The sequence below is a fragment of the Mytilus galloprovincialis genome, chromosome 13 (genome assembly GCF_965363235.1).
Source record: "Mytilus galloprovincialis chromosome 13, xbMytGall1.hap1.1, whole genome shotgun sequence".
Lineage (NCBI taxonomy): Eukaryota > Metazoa > Mollusca > Bivalvia > Mytilida > Mytilidae > Mytilus > Mytilus galloprovincialis.
In genome coordinates this window covers 3866769-3874894 of record NC_134850.1, presented here as the reverse complement: position 1 = coordinate 3874894, position 8126 = coordinate 3866769, and the positions used below count along the sequence as shown (strand labels likewise).

Below are 8126 nucleotides of genomic sequence, written 5' to 3'. Positions count from 1 at the left end.
ATGAGATGGTGAAGTCGATCTTGCAACTGAGCATGGGGAATAGTAGTATATAGCGTAGAAAAATCAATTTTTTTTAAATTGCTGCAAAATTGCAAAGATTGTGATCGAAGGTTAAGCAGTAGATCTTTCGAATTTTTGAGAATCCACATCTGGTTAACACCACTGGTAGAATATATCTCCTCACAATATTTTTGAAGCCCATCTTTAACGGTAGAAATAATAGTAGTCAGTACTTTAGAAAGATGTTTAGTCGAACAATTTCAAGAGCCAGCTATGTATCGTTCTTTATATGGAGTTTTGTGTAATTTAGGTATCCAGTATAATGAGGGCAAGTTTTCTTCGTTTTCTTTGATGTTGATACCAAAAGAAAAAGGTCAGATTTATGATTTTGTAAAATTTCGTCCATGGTAAATGATGTTAAAGAATATGTAGGATAAACAGTAGTTTTATCAATTCCAAGCTCTGTATTGAGACATTGCAAATAATGTTTTTTTACATATGAAGAAAATATTATTGAAGGCTTTATCTGCTGGAACAACAACATATTTGTCATGCAAAGAGGATAAAGCATCCACAACCGTCGGATTCTTGAAACGGGTTAGAAACTCTAGTACTCATATTACATCGTAGTTTTTGTATGCGCCTCTGAATGCATGATCGAATAGCTTTGATCCATTCAGACAAAGTGTCCAGGTCTGGTTCGTCTGGTTCGCGCTTTACCCATTTTCTGGCATATTCCTCAACTTTATCCATCAGTAACTTTTCCAGTTGATGGGCTGGGGGATTCTATATTTTGGTCCCTTGGCTAAAAACTCTCTTAGTTGTTCATTGGTTACGATGCCAAGGTCACCAGTAATAATATGACCAGCTGGACTGTAATTGTATTGTGACAATGCACATGAGCAATCCGGAGGCTTGGATTTTGTATCTTTGAGGTTAAAAGCCTCTAAAACTCTCTTGTGGTTGAAAATATTGGATGACTATGCGGTATGGGCTTTTCTCATTGTTGAAGGCCGTACGGTGACCTATAGTTGTTAATGTCTGTGTCATTTTGGTCTTTTGTGGATAGTTGTCTCATTTGCAATCATGCCACATCTTTTTTTTTATATATAAACATAGTATTAAAGGTTTATACTTAACAAAGACAAATAAAAGAACACCATAACACCTAATCAACATGACAAACAACGTTAGTACCTAAAATCTATAATAGAGGTCGGTTATTTACAAACGTATCAACCGTATCGTATACGTTGACGTATCCGCATTTGCAGATATATCAAAAAATATTATGTGATCCCGAGCTTATTTATAAGACGTGCCTTCATTTAAAAAAACCTAATTGAAATCTCTCCGAAACAATCAAACATACACTTTCGATATTTGTGAAAGTGGTGTTTTGTAATAAAAAAAATAAGGGGTTCAATCAACTACTCTTAAATGCCCTTAAAAAGGTGCCAATGTAGGGCAGGTACACGAATATCGTACACAATTCTTTAATTACTATACTATATATAAAAATATTAATTTTCGCGAACCATTTAGGTCACGGAAATTCCAAAATATGGCATCAGTAAGGAGAGTTGTACAAATAATGTGAATACACAGAACCCTTATCCAAATTTTCTTTAGCTTAAAGTATTCATCTTTTTCTATTTTATATGTACTATCAATATTCCATTTTGCTATAATTTCGATTAAAATGTGCCAAAATCTGAGTTAAAATAGGTCGAATGCCCCAAATAAACATTCCCTGATTGGATGAAGTACTGTGGCGTCGATGTAAAGCATAACAAGCCTCGATTTAAAGCACACGCTTTACATATATAAGGAGAGTTTTACAAATAATGTGAATACATATCCCCTCAATCAAATTTATGTATTGCTGAAAATAATCAAGTGTTCATTATTTTCTGTTTTGATTCTGCTAACAACATTCCATTTTTTCTATAATTGCGATTTAAAAATGTGAAACCCCGCAATAAAAATAGATGGCCTCAATGGTAAAAGCAACGCTAAAAATTTCCGTTAATATGTTAACATCTTGACCTTCGACCTTGGGTTCAAAGGGGTTAAAAACCGATTCACAAATAGAGATCTCCTTGAGCTCAAATGTAATCCTTAGTGAAATATACAGGCAACTTCGTTTACAGAAATATATACACACTTTATCAGTAATATATTGTAATGCTTCTGCATATTCACATTTTTTGTATGCTGAACTTTAACATGTTTAATCAAATTTAATTCTATACAAATTTTATTACGTAAAGCAATAGGAGAGTAAGAATATTTTTAGCGCCAATTTAACCAGCTTCATCGCCATCATCAAAATTATTTATCGTTATCATTGTGAAATTTCACTTACATAGGGTTAATTAATATAGAGTTATTTTGGTAAGTATGGCTTATTAATTATAATTTTCTCGAGATGTGCTTCTCTAGACATTTTTGACAGTTTAATCCCATTTATCTCAATATTATCCCCGATGACAGAAATGTCAACCCGACCTATTCGTGTCAAAATCTATTTGATGAACTAATTTCTTTTAAAACTGCACATGCAGTAATTCTGTATTATTTGATAATCAATCACATTCACCATGTTCACGTTACATAGTTGCATGATAATTGGTTCTGTATGAGTGAACTGTAGTGTATTGCAAGATCAATGCAATTGTGACGTCAGTGCGCCTATAGCTACACGTGACATTATTATTGTAAACAAACCGGCTCATGGAACACGTGTCTGAATTATACATTTTAAGTGCACACTATTTTATGTTATTTATGTGTCTGTTGTTAGCTTTGCATATATCAGCTGATAAGTAGTCAAGTAAATTAGACATAGTGTCATTGTTCCTGTTCGGAGTTGTGATTTTTATATGAGGGCCTGTATGGGGGGGGGGGTATCTGTTATTCTGTAAACAATTAATTTTCACCCCTTTTTTCTCTAATCTTTAATAAATTAACCCCGTTTTTCTCTAATCTTCATTTTTTTTGCCCGTTATTCTCTAATCTTCATTTTTTAAGGGCATTATTCATTTAACCCCATCCAAACCCTCTTATATAGTATTAGAAGGTAAGTCTAAAGAAGTAATTATTTAAGAGTGGGATCGGAGTGGTCCTGATCCCGAAATCCTGAAATTAATAACATGAAATCCTGAAGTCACAAATTAAAAAAATATCCCGCCATCCCGAAATTCAAAATAGACATCACCGATCCCGAAAGGGTCAATAGAACATAGGTCAGGTTTGTACGCATGAAATTTCAAGTAAAAAAAATGCCAGTGATAGAAAGATAAACAGATAAGCAACTGTCAAGGGCCAAATAAGGGAGAGGGGAAAAGGCAGTAATAGTACTATTTCGCAGAACGATAAACAGATGCATCGACAGACCCAGGGGGTGGGAAAAATTTAGTTGATCATATATGAAATCATCGAAGCATGACAGGAGTGGGCAACCCTCTGGTCAGTCAGAGACCCCCACTCCTTTATGGAAAGTTCTCGATCCGCCACTGAGATTTGCAGGTTTTCTTTGTAAAGATACCTTAAAATATCACCAACTCTGACTTAGCACACAGTTTTATTCATTTAAGCTCATTAGCTGGGCTCACTGGCTAAAAATTTTCATTACAGTTCACTGGCAAATATTTTATGATATTCATGTGTAGATAATCTGATAATCTATACATGTGTGTGAGGAGAAGTTTACATCAAGCTGGCTTTCGTCTGTGAAACATGTCATAGGCCAAGTTATGGAGGTGAAAAAGCCAGTAACAGAACGATGAACAGATGATCAGGTTTTCTTCGTATAGATCCCTCAAAAATTTCCCCCACTGAGGACACAATTTGATTCACATTAGCTCATTAGCTGCACTCACTCACCATTAAGTTCACTGTGGCTCACTGGCTTATATGTAGAAAAGCTGATAACATGAACATTCATGAGGGTGTTAATGCCCTTTACTGTCAGGCGTCAAACAGTCATTCTCAGCTACTGTTGGCTTCAAATTGGTTAAAATGTAACTGCGATTAGTCAAAATTTCCTTAAGGTGATTTGACAGATGTCTCAAATAATTATCATTACTGTTATTTTTGGAAAACAAATAGCGTGATTTGTCAAATTCAGCTGATTTTTTTATCGTCTGAAAAAAGAGTACATTTTATCGTCATGTCTAAAAATTACCGTTTAATCTTCATTTGGCAAGAATACTTCAATAAGGTACCGCAATAACTACCCTCATACATGTACATGTATATGGTCATATCATATGTTATCGTATGTCATTTGAATTTGTACTTTGCATGCCTTTTCAAATGAAATTGTGATGGCAGAATGCATCCTTAATAGCACAATAACTGATGAGAAGAGGACACACATATATATATATATATGTCAACCAAAATTTTTGCAGCCACGTCTAAATGTGTGAGGACACCCTATCAAGCTTGCGCTCATGTTGTATTAAAACTTTTTTAGGAAGCTGAAAAATACCAACAATAGAAAAATAAACAGATAATTGATATTGTAAAATATCAATGCATTGAAAAGCCAATGATCTACATACATGTACATTTGTATATACATAAATATGTCAGCCATAAAATATAACTGATTTAATTTACACCACAACTGTTGGAAAAAACCTTTATGTCTATATAACTTATCTCATTCTAGTCCATTCAACTGACAGAATCAGTGTAAATTTCATGAATTCTTTAATAACATGTATAATCATGGACTATTCTTTATAGCAATATCTGTTAGCCATTTAGGGGTCTTTTGCATTTAAAGTGGGTTTATTTTGCAAAAAAGAATTAAATTTCCAGATCATAGTTTACATTTTCTTTATATATTGCTGTGTCAAAATGACCTTAATATAAAGGACAATATATAGACCAAAAAATGGTATATCACATTCAACACATGAGATTTTAGCAGGAAAGACTGCCATTGGAGTATTTAATTATGGCAACTTTTTAATTTGATCTCCTCCACTAATTGAAGTAGAATATTAAATGAAGGTTTGTCCACATTTTGGAATATGTTTAGACATGTATTATTCTGGATCACATTCGCAATTAAATCAACTGTATAGTCTATTGGATTGAATTTTCAGACATCCGTATTTTCCGGAAATAATCTGGACTTGTCCGTATTTTCACTAGTGCTTACTTTCTCTTCCTCACCTGTCTATTACAAATGGATGCCACGACAAAACTGCTCCTGTGGATATTGTGACAAATCACCGTCAAGTACGTTTCAAATCAATTATAAACCGTTAAATATATATACCGTTAATTACGTTAACTTGGATTCCACGTTTATTCAACAAATACAAACTGTAATTGTTTATTTCTATGAATTGAACTGAGAATTCTACTTTCGTTTTTGACTTGATAGTATTATTGCATTGAACATTCATATATTTCTTTCGTACATATTGTAAATATTGTATTTTTATTTCTTTCAGTTTACCAAACAATACACGCTCTGTAAAACTCCTGTATCATTTCTGGTGGAATTATAATCTACAATCTTCACCCACAAGTTGTTATTCTTTATAATTTGCCGAGATTGCGATACAGTCCCATGGTTATACTAGCTGAGTCAGGCTCAGCATAGTAAATTGACGACAACCTGTCTTTACATATCCAGACAAGGAACGACAACGTAGCAACGTACATACCTTTACACTGACAGTGGACTACATATCTTGTGTGAACTCGACAGCAAACCAACAACGTTGAGTCAACATGGATCCCAGTCATGTGGAACAACAAGAAGAGATTCAGCCCCCAGATGGAGATGTCCCTGAACTATTAGAAAATCCATCTAATACAATACAGTCAGATCCCGAGGCTAGGCGAGTACGTGACCTCACGGAAAAAGGAAAAGGAGCTTTCACTGAAAAACGTGACAAGTTCTGTCAGGAACAAGAGGCTCTCTGGGCAGACATTGAATCCCAGTTATTGGAAGTCACAACGTCTCCTAACGAGCTCCAGCAACTCCTAACAGTCCAGGACAAACTTGTTAAAGCCTGTAATAATTATCGTAGGCTCACAGATGAATACCTAGACTTTCTGAAAAGGACCAGAACATTGGAGAGTCAAAAAGAAATTGATGCATGTAAAGTCTCTTTGGATTTACGTCTGTCCAAAGTGGAACTGGTCATTGAAAAACTACACGAGCATCGCCTCGCCCTAACAAAGGCCAAATCAACTAAAACAAAGACCTCAAGGGGTAAGAAAACCTCGCACAGCGGTAGCTCTAACGTGTCAGACATGTCAAGCCTGGCACGGAGAAAGCGTGCCAAGGCAGAGGCTGCAAAGTCTAAAATAGCATTCGTCGAAAAACATGCCCTTATCCTACAACAGGAAGCAATGTTAGAGGAACAAGCCCTGTTCAGACAAATTGAAATGGAACAGGAAGCCACACGTAAAAAGGCTGAAATGGAACAGGAAGCCACACGTAAAAAGGCAGAAATGGAGCAAGAAGTCGCTCAACATAAAGTTCAACTAGAACAGGAGGCTGCTCACAGAAAAGTGCAATTAGAACAAGATGCTATACGCAGGAAGGCTCAAATGCAACATGAAGCCGTACGGGTAAGCCGTGAAAAAGCCGAGCTGAAAGCCAGATTTAACCTTCTTGAAGCACAGAGAGAAGCTGCAGCCGCAGAAGCCGAGGCTCGTATCCTGGAATACGATGATAGCCAAGCGGTTAGCGATCTCCCTGACGAAAAGGAAGACCCGTTCCAGCGTGTGCAAGATTTCGTCAATAAACTTCCTGTATCAACTGTTGTAAAGGAAGTAACAGGACCTCAAAAGAAAAAACAAATTCCTGTTAAGATCGAGCTGAGTCACGAAGCACCAGCGTTCGTGCCATCCGTGGCACCGAACTTGCTGTCAAAGACATCTGCTGTCTTGCCTTCCGAAACGAAGTCACCGGAAGTTACCTTAATCCCTGATCTGGGATTAGTAACCGGCATACAAAAACTAGACCTTTCAGATGAAAGCCCTACTGAACACTAAAAACACGGTGTTAAAGAAGCGATCCCTGTCTTACGCACAAAACAAGACTATATAGAAGAGATCCCTGTTTCACACCAAAAACAAGGCGTTATAGAAGAGATCCCTGTTGCACACCAGCAACAAATCAACCTCACATCGGAGATAACTAGATTCCTCTTACGTAAGGACCTGCTTTTCTCCCGGTTAACAAGCTTTAACGATCGGGCAGAATCCTTCCATACTTGGAAAGCCAGCTTCAAGAATGTGACTGATGAGTTACAAGTCTCTGACTCAGAACAGATCGATTTACTGATCAAGTGGCTCGGTCCAGAGTCTGCTAAACATGCCATTAGCATAAGAGCGTCGACTGCCAATAATCCTACCATAGGTATACAGAGATTATGGAAGAGGCTTGACGAGCGGTATGGTGCTCCAGAAATGTTGGAAGCCTCTCTCATGAGTAAACTTGCCAAATTCCCAACCTTGACGAATAAGGACAACGCACGTCTCTACGAACTGTCTGACATTCTATCTGAAATAGAATATCACAAGGAAAATCCCAAGCTGGGATGTTTGCTAGCATATTTTGACTCCTCGTCCGGGATAAATCCTATTGTTGAAAATTTACCGTACGGACTCCAAGAAAAGTGGACCACAAGGGCTACAAGATACAAGTCCAAATATGAAGTTGCCTTTCCACCTTTCACAGAATTCTTTACCTTCATCAGGGAAATAAGCAAAACAAAGAACGATCCTGGGTTCATCTTTGGGTCAAAAGCCACACCAAATACAAAAGGTGCTGCGCCAAGGTCTACGCCTTACCCTAAGACTAAAGTTGGTGCTCATAAAACAGCAGTTGAGCAGCAATCTGGAGACGCCAGCAAACAAGGTCTTTGTATTCTGCACAATACATAGCATTCCTTAAATGAATGTCGAGCGTTCCGAGCCAAGTCAATTGAAGAGCGCAAAGGTCTTTTAAAAGAAAACAATGTATGTTACAAGTGTTGTGATTCTACCACACATAGGAGCCGGGAATGCAATGCACGCATAAGTTGTAAAGAATGTGGAAGTAAACAACACACTACCGCACTTCACATCACTAGACCACAGCA

The 8126-nt window shown here is 36.9% G+C and overlaps 1 long non-coding RNA gene across 1 annotated transcript; it reads left to right on the top strand.

Moving 5' to 3' along the window:
- The first annotated feature begins 5073 nt into the window (after nucleotides 1-5073).
- Nucleotides 5074-5547, top strand: LOC143057325 (uncharacterized). Its single transcript, XR_012972706.1, has 2 exons — nucleotides 5074-5259; nucleotides 5478-5547. It is a non-coding gene; the product is annotated as an uncharacterized LOC143057325 (long non-coding RNA).
- The last annotated feature ends 2579 nt before the right edge of the window (nucleotides 5548-8126 follow it).